The sequence below is a fragment of the Diorhabda carinulata genome, chromosome 6, assembly GCF_026250575.1.
Source record: "Diorhabda carinulata isolate Delta chromosome 6, icDioCari1.1, whole genome shotgun sequence".
NCBI lineage: Eukaryota > Metazoa > Arthropoda > Insecta > Coleoptera > Chrysomelidae > Diorhabda > Diorhabda carinulata.
Genome location: NC_079465.1, coordinates 267,336 through 289,544, shown reverse-complemented (window position 1 = coordinate 289,544; position 22,209 = coordinate 267,336).

The following is a 22,209-nucleotide window of genomic DNA, read 5'->3' as shown; positions in this document are numbered from 1 at the left end:
TATTTATTTCTTTATTTTTGTTCTAGATTTTTGTAGAATTTCATCTAGGTATATAAACGATTTGTGTAAACGCAGTTAGTAAAGTAGTCAAATAGTTTAAATAAATTACTTAAGTGATAGTGACAAGTGAATTATTAAAAGTTTAGTGTAGTTATAGTGTGTAAATAAATTGAGAACGTAAGAAACTGTGTTTATTAATTCATTCCACGTACAGATAAAGAGTAAATAAATAAGAGAATCGTTACATTTTGACAAAAATTGTAGGAGCGTCACTCAAAGTTTAGAAAAATAGATATAAAAGGGAAAAAATTGGAAAAAAAAAACAAAGTAGAAGAAAAAAAAGTCAAAACTAAAGATGTAAAATATAAAATAGTAGAAGAAATTGAGAATTTTCGACCTAAATTCTTAAAAATTAACAAAAATACGATGATTTCAATATTTACAACCCAACTCATATAATAAATATCAAATTTATTAAACTGATCAACAAATTTGTTATGGAAAATATTATTGGATATAATTATAAAAAAATCACAGCTTTTAATATTAAATATGTTAAATTTCAAATTTCCTTTATCGGAAAAGTTTGTTTTTTTTCAAGTTTACAATTTCATAACTTTTTATTGGTTTATCAAAAAGGCTAATCCTTTATCATTCTTTTTTACAAAATTGAACGCTATACGGAAAAAATCTAAATATAATTTTTCGATAAACCAACGCGTTTCGAAGTTATACAACTTTAAAGTATAATTTATAATATTTTCTCGTTTTTGATTCAATGTTTTGACTAAAATATCATGTTTTTCAAAGAGTTTTGTCAAATTTTTGAATAAAGAGACTGATTTGGTACAGTTTGAACAGTTAAAAAACAGTTTTTCAATCATTTCCGACAATATTTTAGATATATTAAAAAAAATAGTGTATTTTTTGAATCATTCTTATATTTATAGACTGTAACTTTCTGTATTTTTCGCATATTTTATTGTAGTAATTTCTTTTGAACCGTCCAACGAACGTACGATTATCACATAAATTGAATCTGGGAAAAAAATGAAAAAGTGCTGATGAGGTAGATATGTACGTTAACACGTAAAAAATGGCGACATCTCCGAGTTAACTCAACGGAAATTTGAAAAAACGAATTTTCATATTTAACGTGACTAAAAACTAATTTACAAAATGATAGAATAGATTCACTCTATATACAAATTCTTTCCATATATTCGAAATTGAGAAATGTCATGGTACGCAACGAGAACATTCTCTAGTTGAATCCTTGTCTATCCGTTTTAATCCTTAGGATTGTATCCTCACTGTCATTTCTTGATGCCGATGTCATAGAAATCGGGATTATAAACATGCCCCTTACTAATATCTATTATTAATCAAGTCAAGTGGAAACATATGTTGCTAAACAAGTGCCGAACGAGAATAAAAGTGCGAAATTATGTACCGGATGATCAAAAAAAAAAAACTACCGTAGTTTTATTTTGTTTTCATTCATTGACCCATTGACCAATTCCCATAGTTAAATTTGATTTTTTGAAGAGTTGGTAATATAGTATAAATGTATCGATTGAAAGTGATTTGGGAGGGCAAAAATTTGGCCTAGACGCCTTAGAAGAACTCCACGATTTCACATCATCACCCAAACAGGAAACCCCAGAGTTGACAAAGGGACCAAGCCTGGGCCAGTCGTGGGAAGCGGCCATTAGTTGACAACCCAGGTTTGGACCAAGGTTGGGCCAATCTTGGTTAACCCAGCCTTGGCCATTCATTGGAGACCCAATGGGGGCTGCCATACTTTTTTTTATTATGGGTCTGATCAATCCGATCTCTAGTTTATTCAGTGTGTGTGTGTGTTTTTTATTATTTATTACTACTAAAAGTTGATATGTCTGAAGCGTATCTTCGAGTTCAAAGATGGCGGGCAATGAATAGAGAAAAAAAACTCAGCCAGGCTTGACCCAGAGTTGTACACGGTTGGGCCAAGCCTGGGCCCTTGGAACTTTCCTCTATGGGCAGGCTGATATTTGGAGGTTTTCCAATTCATTGAGCACTTTACGTTTTAGAATTGAGTTCACGCACTATCACTATTTAGAGCTTCCTTAGCTTTTTTTGTTGTTGTCTTGTACATATCGCGGATGCTGTTTGATTTTGTGGTGTGAACTTTTTTGAATCTGTCCAAAGCATAAAATATAGCAGAAAAAATGGATGGGGATGGAGGATCTCTCAGCATATATTGTGTAGGTGTAGGTACTAATAGCTATACCAGTACCGTCTTGAAAATTTGGAACTTTCTATTATGATATTTTTGTATATATATATACAACGAAATGGTTCGGGGAAGTTGTGAGATTCAAATCCTTCTTCAATCAAAGCAATTAGCTGTTGTTACCTGATATAATATTGGGATAATTTAGAGAATTTATCAAAATAGAGATTTAATAGTAGTTTGTTCTTAAATAAAGTTCATTAAAATCGAATCCTGTTGATGGTTTTTAAATTTTACAACATCAAATCAAAGGGTCCATAAATATTGGCGCCTGTTGTACGCCTCGAAATCGTAAAATTTCCTTTTATAACGAAGTAAAACGTTGTTGGTATAGGTCGATAGCTGAATCTTTTGTTTTTATTGTTAATTTTATTTAACAACAATTGATTTTAATCGCTTCGATAATTCCACTAAAACTTTTAAAACGAGACGAATTTTATCGCTTATAAATCATCGTGAATTGTAGGTAATTCGACGGGTATTAAAATATAGAAAAAAAAAATAGTCCGTTAAATTCTTCATCATCTTTTTTTTTGTATTATTTATTTCTTTTAATTATTATATTTCAATTTTTGTTCAAGTTTTTTCTGAGAAACTGAAACGTTTCGCCATTAACATTCATCACGTTTATATTTTCGTTTGTGGAAAAACGTAGTTTAGTAGTTTATCTCGAAAAAAAAAAAAAAAAAATGAATGATTAATCAAAATATGGTGTTTCTAAGAAAGTTCCAAACGTTTTTAAAAACAGCTACTGCCATCGCTCTTAAGGGCAATCGTCGATGACAACTGACAAAGTCCCAACACCCATATAACACATACCATAACAATAAATTCAACAATCATGCATCACTTTATCTCAAAAATCTAACCACAGAAAAAATAAAAAAGAAGAATAACCCGAACAACCACCCATTAATAAACATCTCGGACGTCTTGATCAAGGCAAGCCATGCGAACAGACAGGACCGGGTTATATCAACTCATTTTTATATTATTTATATTCGATTAATCGATATCGTTATTAATAAACAAATTTCGTCTTTTTTTTTGGGGGGTTAGAAACAAAGCAACGAGTCTTACAGAAAAAGGAGAAAACAAATTAAAAAGGAAATTATTAAGAAAAAATCATCAAAAGGATCAAACACAGGATGAGAAGATCAGGTCGAAACGGATCTGAAGATAAATAATTTTAACGAAGGAAAGAAAATGTCAAATATGTATGAGTGTAAAGAAAAAAATCGTTTAAATAATCAGAAAAAACGGATTATATACAATCAAAACTGATCAAATCAAGATTTTTTACAAGTTAAATGATCTATGTTGTATTCCAAGAGGTTTGAACTAGAAATAACGGTAATTAATCGAAAAATATCGCAGTATCAGAAAGTTCATAACCGAAATAAAAGCTGAAGTAGATTCTATTATATATATATACGACCTGCAAAGACACCAGCATCGTAGACGTTGACAAAATGACGTGACGAAACCGGAAATGTTTAAGAAAATCCACAAAACGGTACTTAATGATCGTCGATTGAAAATGCTGTCTAATATTTTAATAGCAACACTTTAAATAAATAAACTAATTTAAATCACCGATACAGTCCATCAAATTTATCTTTGATATCATCGAAATATCATTTTCGACTGTCAGTTTTAACAAATATTTACAAAAATACGCACCCTTTTATTACCCGTAATTAAAGAAAAAGTATACATAAACAGGTACCAGGACGCTAAATAAGTAGAAAGTTTCCCCGGGGCTATTTGTAACCAAAATGATAAATTTCACGTATAATTTTTTTTCTATTCGATACGGTGAAAACCGGCGAACAATTTTTAAATAATCTTGTTTGATAAGAAGTGTCAGATGGAGCGAGTCCGTCTAGAGTGCGCGAACGTTGCTGGTTTAAATCTAGTCTCAAAAACAGGTAATAACATATTCAGGTAGCATAAGCAGTTTGTGAAGCTCAAAAACTTGGCTATACATCAGACCTATAATTGCACTAAGAAAGATGTGATCTTCAGTCGTAAATTTGTAAAATAAATACTGAATATCTCTCGGTTCGCTTTACGTGTAGTTATTTTATTTAGATGCCGAGGTATGATTTTGTCTTGTTTATCGCTTTGGTGACTGTCTTATGTTATAGTTATGATTATTTCTTTTGTTTTTAAGTCGAGCTTAATGTCGTTGCGTGCCGGCATCGCCAACTATATACACACACACACACACACACACACACACAACATAGTATTTTAAATAGAAATTTAATACTTTACAGGAAATAGGTAGTCGTTTTAGATCGAGATACTGCATCATATCAAACATATACATATCAAAACCGAAATCGACTTCAATATAATTTGAGACTTCTAATAGTTGTTCACCGTATAGAAAAAACGAAAAAGTTTCATTTCAATATATGTTTTTCCTATAAATCTTCATACTGATTCAATTACACTAAAAATTATCTGTTCGATATATCGAAAAAGGAAATGCATTGTTTACTTTTTCGAAAAATACTGATCTAATCTTTTTTTAATGAAGTTTTCTATGTATTGCCGCTGATATAATACACGGTTGTCATCACTATCCTAATTTTCCTATATCTATAGATCGGAAAGTGCCTCCTGGATAACATAACTTTCTTTCTTTTGACTATTCTTCTTCGTTTATTCGAATTTTCATTAATTCTTCATCGCTCAAAGGTTTCTACGTATTCTTCGAGCTTTCCGACTGCGATACTATAACCATCATAACACCGTTATCTTCTTATAATATCTTGCAACCGTCTGTTTGGTGCTTCTACCACATCAGAAAAAAGGTTTCTCCAAACTCCGTTCGGTACGGATTAGCTTCACTTCATTCAGAGCTGCAACAACAACTTCTCGGTGTATGGGATGTAGTGAGATGGACCAAGGCACGAAAAAGATTCTAGAGGAATCACGTAGAAAGAATGCTAAGCAAAGGAGGCTAAAACTCAGAGACCGAACACACGTAGACCTGTAGGCAGATTAACAAAGAGGTGGTACGAGAATTGAGCTTCTCAGGAAGATCCAGGAAGAGTACCAAACGATTAGGACCTGGTTCTATTGAAAGAGAAAGAAGAAGAAGACTATATTAAAGGACTTCCACCAAACACGTTTGGATTGTTTTGTTTTGTGATAGTAATCCTTGAAGTTTGCTATAGCCTGCTGGTTCATAGGCTGTAAAATTGAGATGGTATTTTGGTGGTAAAAACACAAAAAAGTTTCTATAGTTAATCAAACGTTGCCAGATCTCAATATAAGTTAGTTAACCTCGGTATAAACCGACTTTTTTCACGTTTATCATCGCTTTTGTTAGAAAATTTAGAATTGTTTTGATTTTATATATATATATATATATATATATATATATATATTTTTTTTTTTTTTTCGATCGCGATCAATTTAAACTAGTATATATTGGTTACTGTTTCTAACAATAGGAATTATTAACACACAAATGAAAACGTAGGTATAAAAGTAATAACATTTAACCCTATACAAAACAGACACGCACACACCCTCCTGTCACCTTGTGGCAATGACCAAAAAATAAAAAGAAATCAAAGTACAAAACCTGACCACCTCCGTAATTTTCATCTTTTGTGTTCACTAATCAAAATACATCTGCTGGAACCTTTCAAATGATGTCCCATATATTATAATCAACTATAACCAATGTAGTACCAGTAGATGTTTCTAAAAAGGAGTGAATTTATATAGAAAAATGATCATAAAATTAAAACTAATTTCAAAAAATCATAAATTCGATCATGGAGAAGATGTTGTAGAAATATTATGAGCCAGTTTCTAAACGTTTGACCAAACGATTAATCCTCGATTATCAACTAGTGTAGTTGTAGTTTTTTAAATATCTTGGTTCTTGTTGAAAAGGCTGGTTCCCTTTTTTGATACGAGTACGACTTTGGTCGAATGCATCATTTTATAATAATTGTTTAGTGGCAGACCGTAGCGCATTACCTTAACTTGATTTACAGGATCAATAACAAAATAAAATAAAACGTTTTCTTTTCCAAATTAAATATTAAAATTTATCTGTCGCAGCTGTTAAAAAGTGCAGGTTATTTACATGAAAGCCAATTACAAGGATTACAATTCATTCCACCAGTGTCGGTGGGACGTTTTTATCGTGTAAATTTTTATTTGGAAAATAATATATATATCGTAATGAAATAATTGTAGATAATGACAATGATTTTATAAAACAGATTCGTAATTTATTTCTAAACTCAAAAGATCTTTTACATTGATGACCCATCTGGTCGATTTTTACCAATTTGTGTCAGAAATCACCGATCCCGGGATGTGCTTCTATAATTTTAGAAAAAGAAACACCCCAATACCAAGCATAGAAGCTAATATCATACAAGATATGAACAGAAATACCATCAAATGGGGAAACACACCAAGCAGTTGTCAAAAATGCGTGGACGAGTTAAAAGATGTAGGCAAGAAAATAAAATCACTCTGCGAACGAAATAACTCGCTAAAGTATCTGCACAAACCCTTCTGTTGTATCAGCTGTAAAACAGAAGAAAAGGCATTGATAAAGAAGGTAGTTAAGGGTAAAACCAATTACTGTGACAGGGGGCAGAAAACTGTAACTAGACGACAATACAGCGTGCAGATTCTGGAGCTCCTGAATATTAGATCTTGGAGCAAATTAAATAAACACCTTTAAACATTGGATTTCCAGTATCGCAGCATGTTATTATAGTACTATGACAATTTATGGACAAATTTAAAAAAACATTTTTAATGAATATTTACTTTTTACTATTTAATTTTGTATAACGCGAATTCATGTAAGCGTAATAGATGAAAAATGCATTTTTGAGTTAATCCTGTATATTGCGAGCTATTTCCTATGTTACTTTTCAAATGATAATAAAAAAAAAGATTTGATTTCGAGTCGCTTCCACCTTCAATTCCTAATTGATATAATAAAACAAGTTTTATTTTTCGAATATACCCCGTATATAAATATATGAATTGGCGACACCTTTCGGCGTAACCCGACCCGTATATCCCCGCCCATGTAAACAAATAACTATTACACACCGAAATCAATTTTTATCCAATAATTATGCCACCTACGTCGTTTCGGAAACCCCTTTAATCGAATTCCACTTTCAATCCATCCGGCCCGAAGGTTCAATTTCACGCGAAACTTTCCGCTATGCCTTTCGTATTATCGATTAGTGCTGGATACACGTAATAATCGACTAATATCGATATAATATCGGGTCAATCGATACCGAAACGTGCTATTAGACGCGCTATTTGCTTTCAATTTGTTGCATTATACGCTGGAATTGAACGGTATAAAGTATACATAAAGTATATTTATAAAAATTCGCGTGAAAAATATGAGAAGGGAAAACTTATTATTATTATTGTTTGGTTAAATATCCTCATCTTTGAACCAGTTCCGACTCGACAAAAGTCTGATACGTCTACCGAAGAAACTGGATATCCGCATATGAATCGGACTGTACCTGATGAAGGTGTAGGGATAATCGCAGGGCTGCAAGTAGATATGTCGAAGGCTGTCGCAAAAATCGACTCGAGATCTGAGCGAACAGGAAGCATACGGAAACTGTCTTCTAAAAGCAGAAACGTGGAGCAAGTTTCGATATTGTTTGATGGTTTGTTAGAATCAGAGGCTTCCTGAAATTATACTTATGAAGAAATATGTGCTATAATAGAGATGATATTCCAATACAAAGTGCGAGAACCGGTCGTCCCCCCAATAGAAGAAAAAAGTTTAAGAACGAACAAAGTCGATCTCAAACAAACAAACAAAAATATGCAAAAACTGATTCTTTATTCAGTTAAATGGGGGTTGGAGGGGATCTTAGAATGTTTACTAAGCGATATAGGTAAAAAGAAACGAAATTTTTGTCAAAATAATTTTGCTGTATGAACATTCATTCCTTCACGAATAAAATTATTTGTAATATGAAATTTTATTTTTCGATAGACGGTCAAAACCTCGAAAGCGTTTACCTGACAGTATATTTCATCATTTACAAATTCTCCAATTTCCGACTTTCATTTCGGACCAGTCGTGTTAAGACAGCTGACAAATCTACTCCCTTTAGCCCTTTCCATTTTCTCTGAACTGAACTTACCCTTTCGGCCGTCCATCAAAATATTATGCTCTAAAGTCATTACAAACATTACAAATTGACCAAACGCATCTATGATATTAAGTATTCCGACTCCATACTAAACTATTCGTGTTTGATAATAAGCAAATTTCAACGAATATTCCAATTAAATAATCGATTATTTATCAATTTAATTTTATCACGTCATAAATTATAAGTGAATCTACATCTTTTTCGTTATATTACCAAACTTTTCGCAGTTCATGATAATGATAAAACCACAATGAAACTGGATGATGAAAAAGTGATGATTTTAGAACGAGTTCAAAGTTACGTATATCTTGGGGTGGTTGACGAGGACGACGGTGACCAGGGAGGAATTCTGGAACAAAGGATGACGAAAAGAAGTTAAAAAATGCGAAAACTGAATAAGTTCTAATCTTCAGAAAGGTGAAGCTACATCTAAATAAAACAACCAACAGAAGAAGCTAGATAAACGGGAAAAGAAAAAACTCATGTGGATACTAGAGGGTAAACAGGAAGAAAAATTAATTCACTGCGTACTTATTATTGAAAAGTTGTTTTTTTGTGAATTAGTCTAATGGGAAACAATCGGGTGATCTAATGGTGTTTTCTTTTAACGATTTATCGATTTTGGAATGTTCTCTATAGCAACGGCGGATCCATGGTCTTGACAAAGGGTATCAGGACGAGTCCTCCCCCAAAGACGTGACATTTTAAGCCTTTTACCCAAAAAAATAATTATTTTAATTATTACGTTGTTTTTGACAGCATAATGACGAATTTTACGCAATTTTTACTTTATTAAACCTCAATTCCTTATCGACTTTGACACCAAAAATCGGTTAATTGATCAGGATTTAGGGGGATCGAATGGAAAATTATCGAATATTTCCATTAGGTAAATATATGATTTTCTGGATATATTTTTGTTCGTTATTCTTAACAATTAACAATTGTATTGGAAACGAAATATTATTATTATATTATAATAAAGAATGAAAAATATAAACTCGGTTTTTATTTTTAAATAGGTGTTACACGTTTTCATGAGAATTCTTTTTTTTTTTTCCTTAAAATTATAGAGCTCAGGTGACTAAAATTGAACATTTTTTTCGTCACAGCTTGTAATAATTACAGTTATTCCATTTTTAATTCTAATTTGTAGTACTGAAAAAATTAATTTATGAAAAAAATGTCACACCTTATTATTATAGTATATATATTTCGCTGCCGTATTTTTTCTTTATACGAGGACGGTCCCAGAAGTGCCTAGCCCAACAAAGGAAACACAAAAATTTTGTTGATAACCTTTTTATATTAAGAATCGTTAATCTCCTCGAAATATCCAATATCGCTTCTTCATTGTTTGAAAATATTTGATCACCGAGGCATTTTTTCAAGTCTGGAAACAGAAAATAATCCGAGTGGGCTAAATCTGGAGAATAGGGTGCATCAGGTAGCAATTCAAACTTTCATTTTGGCAATTGCAATAACGAATTTTTTAACTGTTGCATTGTTTTTATGAAACAACCTGCAGATGGAACGGTCTTTGCCTTCTTTGGAGCCGATTTTACCTTTCCAGTTCATTTTTTCGATTGTTATTTTGTTGTAAAGTGGTGGACTCACGTTTCTGTGAAACATCACCAAACACTCGATGAAAACATATTCACAGCTTTCTCTTGTCCAAATTTCCAGTTAATATACCGCCCTTTTTGAAACGCTTACTATATCTGCTAGCTCGCGCACTTTCAATCGACAATTTGTGGATTTTTTTCAACATTTCCGGTTTCGTCACGTCATTTTGTCAACGTCTACGATGCTCGTGTCTTTGCAGGTCGTACGGTTTCGTTTTAAATCTGCTCAGGGGTCTCGTCCAGAATAGAATCTACTTCAGATATTTTTCAATTAATTACCGTTATTTCTAAGTATGAGGCTAAGTATTTTTGGGACCATCCTCGTAGCGTATATATTATAATATTTTAAACATTCCGCGTATGGTATCTTGTATAAAAATTATGCAATGTATGAGCAAAATCATGTTCGACCATTGGAAAGATCCTCAAGATATTTTCGCAGATTTATTTGTTCGTTATATAGGTGGTGGTTAATTAAAACTATTTATTGTTTCCTTAATTTTTTTAATCCACTTTCACATGATAGTTTAATGGCAGCCAACAGACATTTTTATTATGTTCCGTCTTACAATTAATTAGATTCACTTCTACTTCTTTAATTAAATTGTTAAATTGCTTCGATAGATATATGGAATTAAAATCGGCAACACCCCCCCTCCCCCCCCCCCCGACTACAACCCTTCGAGTTCTTCTTTCCCATATCGGACTCGGATGACCGGGTGACCCTTAACTACCATAATTAATAAAAAATACAATAATTCTCGAATGACGATCATGTGTTCTTTTCATTTCACATAATCCGACCGGAAGTCATATTCCCGGTTACGAGTAATTTTTTACGTTCAGAAGAAATCACCGCGACACGTTTGGTCAATTCGTTTAATTGGGACAAGTCCAACCTTGGAATCGCTTCACATTTACGAGGGAGGCGAGATATTTCGGTTAAACAGTTTTTGAAAAAACAGTCTTCGACAAATAACTATTTTAAGAATATGAAAATTCGGGGATTGAACCAAATAAACAGACACAAAATGACATATTCGTGAAGCAAAAACAAGATTTTATGTTTACGTGTATGTGTTGTAGTTCAAATAAATATGTTTGTAGCAAATTCAGCTTCGATTATGTTGGAATATTGTTTCCTAAATGTTATTAATTTTTAATTTAGTAATTGCCTGATAACTAGCAAAAGGTATCGACGAACTTTTAATCCTTACGAATATTTAAAAATAATTTCGATCGGCGCTGGTGACGTAAGCAAGCGATTGTTGGAGCGTTGTAAAAATATTTATCTTAAAAATTTATATAAGTACTATCATGAGTACGATAAATTGCGTTATTCGTATTACAGGATGCCCAATAATTTATAGTTTTCAGTATTTTCCGAACGTATTTTCCCTATTCGGTAAGTTTATTTTTGATTGATGTAAGGCCCCTCGTATAATAATAGTGTCGCTGTATAGAGAACAGAAACATAATAAAAAAGTCAACACGAACTCATTTTCTCGTTATATCATTATTTCTATTATATTTTTATTCTTGAACAAACACAAATACTCTTGTTGTTAGTCCGGTCATTGTCGTATGTAACTTCTATTAATTCTATTCGCAGTCGGTCTGTCTCGTACAATGTTTCCATTGAACGAACTTCACTTCGAACGTAATTTGTTGATTATTAAAAAAATATCGTTGCCAACTAACTCCGTTTAAAACTAATTTTGGTAATTTTTTATAGTGGGTTGGTGCCCCTGAATAACATTTTGACAGATAACTTGACGTATGTATTATCCTAGAAACTTCCGCGAAAATTGAAAAAAAAAACAAGTGTAAACATCGACTTGTATAAAAATCGGATTTGTACATGATTAGACCGAAAAAAAATCTGCAACCTTCTGAAATTTCAGGCGAAAAGTTGTCATCAAGACCTGCGTCGGCGTTTTAAGTTTGATTTTCTTTTCGATCAAGCTCCTAATTTTTTCATGATTGTAGTTTATTACGGCTCAAGAAAGTGGTCATCAGAACTGACATCAGATCTGACCATCAATCTACATAGCAGTTCTTATACAAACAAAGATAATCGTGAAAACTTTGGATATCGAAGGCGTGGGTCTCTCAGTTTAGTTGTGGAAGTGTTTGCGAACCAAACAAACATATTTTAAAATTAAGAAAGCGTGGAGAGTTCGAATTTTGTGTTTGAGTTCTACTACTCAAACCATAAATATAACGAATTTGAAGATAGAATCGAAGAGAAGCAAAAACTACAAGACACCAAGAAAGGCACAAGTTGGAATAAGTTGTTAAAGCAGTACGAGAATCGAGATGATCAGACACAAATTTAATGGCAAAGCAAGCAGAGGTTAATTTTGTTGTCAGATTTTCTATATGTACAGACCATTGAAGGACACCGTCGATATGTAGACCAAGAAATTTGATCGAACTCAAGGAGTTTAAACAAATACTGCGTTGATAAAGTGAATTGACCATTGATCCGTAGGTCTGTGAGATCGTTGATGAAAACCGAAAAAAAAAGAGCTATATCCAAAATAGAACCCTGAGTCCCGAGGGTCTCAAATTATTGATAACAGTCTAATCCTCACCAACTGAGTGTGTTTCTTAAGAGATTTATTAGGTGTTACAAATTCGGCGAAAGGTCAGTGGGACTTGAATTAATTACAAAATGATTAACATCACGGGGTGGGATGTCGGATACTATATAATCTAGTAATGAGGAAGTTGTTTTAGTAAATCGAGTGGGTGTATCCACGTGCATATATTCAGCTGATATAAATCAAAAACGTTTATTAGAGACTCCCGAGTGGCACAATCATTAGTGAAGTCAATATTGAAATAATCACATAGAACTTTTCTGTTCTTAGTTGGCGGAGCGTCGAGTTAATATATAAATCTTCGATGAATCGAAAATAGCGCGCAAATTATTTTTGTTTGACACAAAAAGTGTCAACTAAATATGTGTAAACTCACCTTTATCATCAATAGAAGCCAGTTTCGTTACATTATCCTAAGTGTCTTGACTTGAATATTATGTAGTAACAATTCGTTCGAAATTATTAACAAACATAAAAGTGAGGTTGTGTTTCCAATTAATAATATCCAAGAGATGGACTGGCGCATAATCAAACAAAGTTAATAAACATATTACAAATTGGTACAATAGACTCTGTACAAAATTACAGTTTGCTCTTATTTTCTGCAGAACTTTATACATACATGAATATTTCCACTGGCCACATACGCATATTTCAGAATTCCCTGGCGAATAGTTAGTTATTATTTTGTCCATTCTAGACGTTTCCAATTAACAATATTAATTAAAATTTCCTGGCCACCTAGATAAATATAGAGATGTTATTTCGAAGCGACGACCGCTATTTTAATATGTACGTGGTGATTCATCTATTCCGATGAATTTTATGCCAGTTCATAAATTATATTCCTTCAAATATATTCCGAAATTTTAATATATCGACCCACAACATCCTTTCAGAGATGACTGATACATGTCATACCTAAAGGTCAGTATTTCGATCATGCTTATTCCCGATGTAAAAATTTAATACTTCATTGTTTTTTCAACCTAAATAATTTCACCTAAATTTTTGTTAACGGAAAGATTTATTATGAAGAAAACGTAGATGAATAACCCTATATTCTTATTCAAAATCCATACGTCGTCCACATATTTAATGACCGAGTATTTTCATTTCGTAATAAATTATTAAATAAATATTTGTAGTCGGCTGCGAAATATATTTACTAATGACTATATTTACAATTTACAGTCTCTTGTAAATAAGTTGATATTATTTTTGATCAAGATATTGAATGTTTAGTTTGAACAATTCGTTGTTGACCAGAAACGTTGGATATATCTTGAAGAGTTGATTCCACAATTGTTTGGAAGAAATCTCAGTTTCGTTATTCAAATTATCTGTTATATATAAGCGGATTTCCAGCGACTGACCGTGACGTTTCGTGGATATAATCCTTTGATGAAACCCTAGTTTTCTTTCCTAGGTATCCATGTAATGTAATCCATCATTTTGTTAATAATTCTTGTTGTATTTTCTACGGTAGGTAGGTATCGAATAAAATTGAGTGAAAACGTGGAATAATTCGAAATACATGCTGTAAGAAGAACCGATAAAATGTCCTGTGTGATATACACCATCGATACAACTTTCCCCATATAAGATAATTCCCATAAATATCGTCCGAAACGAGACAAATATTTATTGAGCTGAACTTTCGCAATAGTTAGAAACGCTTTTATCGAATCATCTCGCTTTATGATTAACTCAATAGATCATACTTTTTATTTTTATAGCTGTTGCCATTATTTTCTCTGTCTTAGACAACGGGGATCAGTTTCTAATGAGCTTTCTGGAAGACAAAACGACCAAATTCCGTCTGGAAGTTATCAAGCTGTTAGCCATTGATTGATTATAGTATATTACTGAAACGACCGATATTTTTTCTCGGCCACCCCTCGAGTAATTTATCTTGAAAATATTGACTGCGCGGAAAGATTACGAAAATAATGGAAGCTTTATTACCATAGATTTAGTACAAAAATTCGTTCGGTTGATTCAATGGGACTTGGAGGTGAATTGAATTAAACAAAAAAATTGTTATTTCATAAAAAAAATACCATAAGAATTATGTCAATCATAACACATATGTAAAAAATGTCATCTAATACACTTTTATCAACGAAGGAAATGCTTGAAAGCATACCATAACCTTGCATTCTGGAATGTTGTTTGATCTACCGTTCATGAAGAAGATTCCCATTTCGACACACCGTCGAATCTATGGATTCTTCTTGTTTTAGCACGGGTAGAGCCTACCAATTCGAAAAAATTTGTAGGTAGTATGATCTGGCATGAGTTTGAGTTCATCTTTGCGCTTTTGCTTCGGCGAATTGTTTCCGTCAGGATTCTGTACGCGGACAAACGTGAAACGTTGCTGTTGGAAATTTATCAAGCCAAATCCTTTATTGGAATGAAAATAAAAAAACAACGAAAATAAACAGTCGAAGTTCTCAATGAAGGATACGAGTGTTGAAATTCGGATAGTGCAGTTTGATCGGATTTTTTTTAGGAATTTATAATTGTCGTCGTAAAATTTTAATTAAATCCCTTTCTACCCGTTCTATAGATTAAGGTAGTAACGGGTGGTGCGAGTGCGTGTTACGTATATATAATAAATATATCGGGAATAAAGTTTAAGTGAAGAAACCCATTAGTGTAAATTATTGTAAGCAGCTTTTCAATTTACACTTCGGAAAATGTGTTTATTAGAGTGTAATTTTAGTTTCTGATCCAATAAAGAAACATAAATCTTCGGGATTTGGCTCTCTAAAAGTATATTTAATGATGTAGAGAGAAGACGCGACTGAATTATTAACGTGTACTTAAAAATAAATCGGGTAAACAATCGGTTGAGTAGACACGGCCGGAATCATACATACATATATATATATATATATATATATATATATATATATATATGTATAAATTCGGTTTAGCATGACACTATATTGAACTGATTAATAGACCTAAACGGAAATTTAATTATTGGAATCGGTTTTAATCGTCATTTCTCATTAGTCACTGTTTTCGTTTCATCACTTTAATCAAGGGACTGATGGCGATTAATGATGGATTTCACTCGAATTGACGACGGTTATTTTTTATTTCCTCTATATATATGCTCCCATTAAACTCCTTTTATTCCTCATAAATTCAACACGGACACACAATTTGTTCGGAAATTGATCAAAACCATTGAATATTATTAATATGATGTATTAAATCAGACGGAGGTTCTAGAATCGTAGTAAAATGGATAACAGAAAATATTCAAGTCTACAAGAAGCAGTAGGAAAAAGGAAAAATCTTGGGTGTAAGCAATTAACTTCTCATTTTATATATCTATCAGTACTACGATGATCAAACGCCGAGGTGTGCTGATATTTTTCAAAACTTGATTATACTTTCTATCGACTTACATTTCCGCTCGATTTTACTTTATCTGTTTGTTTTTTTTTTCCAAGCGTTTAACCTCCAATTGAACGCAATGTTTTCGAAAGGACGACGATTGCTATTTAAGTTATGAAATAAACAAATATTTTAATTGGATATGGCTTTGTAGTTTTCCAAAAGGTTCTCCATTGAGATCGATATATACTTTTGCATGGGATTCAACCAATTTCGAAGCATTTTTCACATTCCAAAACCTTCAAAACAAGTGATCGAACGCTTCAACCGCTTCTTAGGGAAAAAAATTCACCAAGCGATTTATTTGTGATTTGCGGGAACAAAAAGAAATCATTTGATACCAAACAAGGATAAACCACCAATTCGATGTTTTTGACTGTTTTCATTTCAAACAAATGCTGACTTACTGTTTGGTCGTCGCTTAGTCACTACCACATCTAAATTCATTACGACGGGATGAGTCCATGCGGGCGGTTAATAAAAAATCAATTTAGAATAATGGAGAGATATCGAGTATCGGTTTGGATTGTCACTAATTATAGTAATAGGTATTGATGAGTTGAACTTACAAGTGGTCGAGAGTAACCTCTTATTGTCGAATTATTTAAAAAGGCAGGACATAAATTGTTTCTAATTATCAATAATCTGCGATGTTTTATGATTTTGTATGATGAATGGTTGTTACTACAATTCGTACAACGACATCGGCGAGATATGATGAAGAATGGTTTTTGGTCCATTGATTGGTATTCTAATAATATTTTGGATTTAGTCGTTATATCTGTTATAATGTATAATTTTTGTCCAAGTCAGTGGATTCAAAGAGTAATGTGGAAAATTGAATGCTTCTGTTCCGTTTCAACTGTAATTAAATCAGAAACTTGACTACCTGCCATTACCACACAACACATAATCGTCTTAAAAATTATAGAAAAAGATACTAAATTCCATGGTCGAATGAATACCAAACATTATTTCCAAGAGTTTCTCTGTCTCTCTCGCTCGTTCTGTTGAAACTATAAAGGGCAATAATTAGTCCTACGAAATCAGAAGGCGATAATGTGCCGAAGGGCCGAACTGTGGATTGCAACACAAAGGAAACAGTGGCCCTCGACCAAAGACCAGGAAATTTGACAGAAGGGTCAAAGGTACGGGTACTCGCTATACCGTTGCCCGAAGCGTATTCATTTACTCTCTGGGCTTCGGCCGTTTGCTAAATTCAGTCTGTGCAATACAGTAGCGGGTATTTAGAAATTTAAACACGAAAGAATTCATTTTAACGAATTCATATTTCTATTTAACGAAAAACAACTTTAGATGGAGCGTCTTCAAAATTTTTACGGAATTTTCGAAAGTATTATGTAGTAAAGGGCATTTTTATACCATAAATTTATATTTTCACGTTAATTTTTGTTATTAAATCAAGAGTACAATAATATAAATTGTTGGTGTTGACCCCGAACGGCACCGCTGGTGTAAAATACGCATAACGAAGTTCGCCTTTGATTTTACGGATTGTGTTTATATATATATATATATATATATATATATATATATATATATATATCGAGAAACGATGCTAGAACAATTTCGGGGATGTCTATGTGTAATTGGGAACAATTGCGGCCACAGGTAATTTACTGCGGCGTTTTCGAAGCAGTAAACACTGACACTGGCAGCTAAAGGTGACGGCCTTTTGTGTAGACAGTAACGGACTAAGAAACTTTCATTATACATAAATTAATTTGACATTTTCAAATTAAAATAGAATATGTTAACTATATAATTTGTATTTGTGCTGTTTTTAAATCGAAATAATCATTTTATACGACATTATTTAATTTATCATGGCGTTATCTTTGTTAAAACAGCTGAAACTCATTACGCTTCAAAAATTCATCGAATATTCAATAAATAAAAATAATGCAATGGGAATAAAAGGGGTGGAAAGGTGTATTTTTGTCACGTATCGGTTTTAACACACAACCAGAAATTCGCTTATTTTAGTTTTTTAAATTACTAGTTAATTTCATCATTGCCTAGCACTGGTCTTTCTTTTTTGTTTACTTTCAGCGAGGAATTTCATGCATTCTTAATAACGAGAAAAGAAAACCGCACAAACAATTCAAAATAAGATTAGATTTATCATAAAAGTTTTTCAAAAGGATTCCAATGAATCAACTGATCTATTTGACATTTGGTCGGTAGCTAAACCAAACGTGACTAGATTTCTTCCTAGTGCATACCTTGGGGAAATACTAGCTCTAAAACGATATAAATTATTGTCTGATTCGCTCAGAATATATAAAATATTCTTGTAACACGGATTCTTCAATATAATATACCTAAAAGAAATATGTCGGCATTTTTTTAGCTTGACATTTCTATTTTTTACTTTTTTCTATTTATTTGATGTGATATTATGGTGAAAAGGAAAACCTGGAAATGTTGAAGCCGCAACACACAAAAATTGGAATATATCAGAAAAAATATTCAATCACACGAATTTTTACAAGCGTTTAATGGTTGTTGGGTTCTTTACCATATAGGATTTTACGATGGGCCCAATATAGGCCCGGACTTGGGCCAAGTATGTACAACTCTGGCCCTAGCCGTTATTGGCCAAAACTTGGCGGAACTATGGGATGATAACAATGTCCCTCGCTCGGTTTGATAGCCTGGACCAGGCTGGTTGTATGTAAAAATAAAATAAATAAAATAAAAGTATTAAATAAATAAGCAAACATATAAAGAAATGATACTATTTCTTATTTGTTTTTATGCATAAAAGAATTTAATTCATAAAAAGTTACAACTTTTAATGCCTGGCTGACTATAGGACGGTCAAGGTCGAGTTAAACAGACTCCAACCAGGCCTTTAGTGGTTTGCCAAGGCCGGGTTCCCCAACGTAGTCACAAGCTAAGCCCCGTCGTTAAAGTCTGAGGGCTGCTATGTACCATGGTTGTCCATACCAATAATTGAATGGAATTTCGAATTATATCTTGACACAATTCTCGTGGTAATTAGTTTACGACATGAATTGACGTCTATTGTCATGTTGATCGATGACTATTAATATCGATTCACTTCAATTTTTGTCATTTGACCAATGAAATTTCATTTTGATTAGTTTGATCAATTTTTTCCTGATAAAGCCCAAAATTTCTTATTTAAATACGTCAAAAAGCTAAGACAAGACAATCTGAAGGTCTTTCGGCATTTTTAGAACACTCATAACTTTTTCTTGGATAATTTCATGACAATGGGAGCCGTAAAGTCTTGCATTTTCAAATTATAATCAAAAAAGAAATATTGTGTTTGTTTGTCGTTGGTTCGAGTTCATTTTAAATGGTTTTATCGAGTCGTGATCGGTATGTCGGCATCAAATCAAACAATTTTATTTCCACTAGAGCGTTTCTTCTTCTTCTTTTTTTATTGTCGTGATTTCAATATGATTACCCATCATCTTTCGGTATGATGTGGATTTGAATTGTAAAATTATTCAAAACATCGGTATTCAGACATACCTCCTAGTTACCTAGAGTCATAATTTGAATTTAATCATTACCTCTTCTAACTAATAACATTTCTGAAAATATAATTGATGGCCGAAGCAAATAAAACTAGACAATACGATAATTGTATTTGAAACTATCGTCGATTCATTGTAACAACAATAAGAATCAATTTTCTCTCTATTCTCATTAATATCATTTAATAATTTCGATATATGAGTATCGATGATCGGAATCCTTTGATTTATACCGCTACATGAGGAAGTCACCCACTGCGTGAGATTTCCTTTCAATCGATCTTCAATAAAAATCACCACGAGGCTACTACTTTTTAAAATATATGAAGACGCACGCTGGGTTTCTGATAGCTTCTACTTTTTTTAGGATTGTTAAATTCCCAGGTGGACGATTTTCACTAATTAGAAAATACTGAACTGCATGATATTCATACGATACGACAATATATTTCGACGACAGTTGTATCCGTGTCGGAAAATTGTAAATTTCCAATTCGTGGGATGGTTCAAAATGATGAAACTATCAAATTTCACAGCCACCAACCACTAACAAATCTATGTGCAGTGTGAATGAGGTTAATTCCAGTTAGGTATATGACCGTAGAAGAAGAAGAATATTGGAGTGGAGGCCAAGAATGGATAAGAGAAGTAGAGGCAGGCCGCCAACAAGATGGAGTGACGATGTAAATAAAATTGTAGGAAATTGGATACGTACAGCTCAAGATAGAGATAGATGGTTTAAACTAGAGGAGGCCTATATCCAGCAGTGGATGGAAGATGGCTGATAGATGATGATGATGATGATGATATGACTGTAGACAAGCCAAAAACCTCCATAGGTGACAGAAGCCTTCATATTCAGTACAGGAAAGGGAAAAACCTAATCCTAGTGCACACTGAAGTTTGTTATCACAAGAGTCTTGAATCAAATCCAGCCACGCCTGAAGAATTCTCCAATTTTGAAAGAGGGCACTAAAACCGATCCAATTTTTGGTTATTAGCTACCGGATTAGTATGTTTTGAAGTTCGGAAGCGAAGAAAAATTATTTTTTTATAGCACTCGTATACTTGTTAACAATAAACTGATATTATCATGAATTATATATCTTGAAAGTTGTACAATACAAATAAAAAAAGTGAAACCCATAGATCACTATCCGATACAATGGATGGTGTCCCATCCCACAGAAATCTGCATGTTTATGTGGCCTTTATCCTCAACCAACAAGCGACACAAACATAAACAAAATACTTATTGACTTATACCTTTAACATCGAATGTAAATTATTATTAATTTATTTTGTTTGCTTATTTGTTAGTAGGTATTAACGCACAAATGATTTATAAGGGCAAGGGTGGTTGACACGTTCTGTGGGAAGAAGACAACGATAAATTGATTCACAATAAAGAGTATTTCGTGGATTAGATACATCATTGGCGTACAAATAAACTTTGACTCGTCCTGTATTCTATTAAATTTAACGTGAATACTTGAAATTCCAATACGATATCGAAGGTAAATGAAAAGAAAAAAAAAACATTCGATCGAATGATGGACTAAAATGATTATCGGATGGTCGAGGAGCTAGTTGAGCGTTTCGAAATTGTTCGAAGATGTTTTCTCAGGTTGTTCACTAATGATTATTACCTCGAACCCCGATAAAACAATCGCCCTATACACCGACTTATCTCGACGCGTATCGACATGTAATGGTTGCTTCTAGAAAATCGTCGATGCTCCTTTGATTACGGAAATTTATCAAACAGGGTCGGATCACACAATTTATTATTATTTCTTATATCGATATTAGAAAATAAACGCCCGATAAAGATAAAGGATACGGGGAATTGATAAACAAAAGAAAATTAAACGTGTAGGTTGATGTATATCGATTTTTAGAACGGTCCTGTCGTCGTTCTACAAAAAAAAAATGTCCAATAAAAATTCATGACTTTGAATTTTATGTTTTTTAAAGACAAAGAAATAAAATAGATAGTTATCACTTTATTATCGGTCGTATAATTTTGATTAGTGAATCATGTTTCTTTAAACATTAATTCGTTATACCTGTAGATATATTATTTTATTGCAAAGGGATGGTGATATTAATAGGAATATAAATTTCTTTAATTTGGTCTTTAAAATTTTAACGGGCGGTAAATAATTTTAGATTTTCGGAAAACGTCTATCGACGATGGATTTTAAAGACGTCGAACTATAAAAAAATTAAAATCCACACAACATCAAATTTTAATCGCATTTTAATTTGACATATTTTATAGTTGACCAGCGAGAAATCGATAGAAAAACAACAACAAGCAAAGTTAAAAAATCAACTTCACAAACATTGTTATTAATTTCGTTGACAAAATTAGGTAACTTCAAATACGATTCTTCATATTTTGATAATTATGATCGAGACTGGTTTTGGTCTGATAGTCTAGGCCTTGATCTTGCAAAAAAATCAAGACCAAGACCTATTTTTAGTCCATAGGACCAAGAATTTATGCAGGCTCAAGATCTAGTACAACAAGACACGCAAAACCAAGTCGAAAAACGC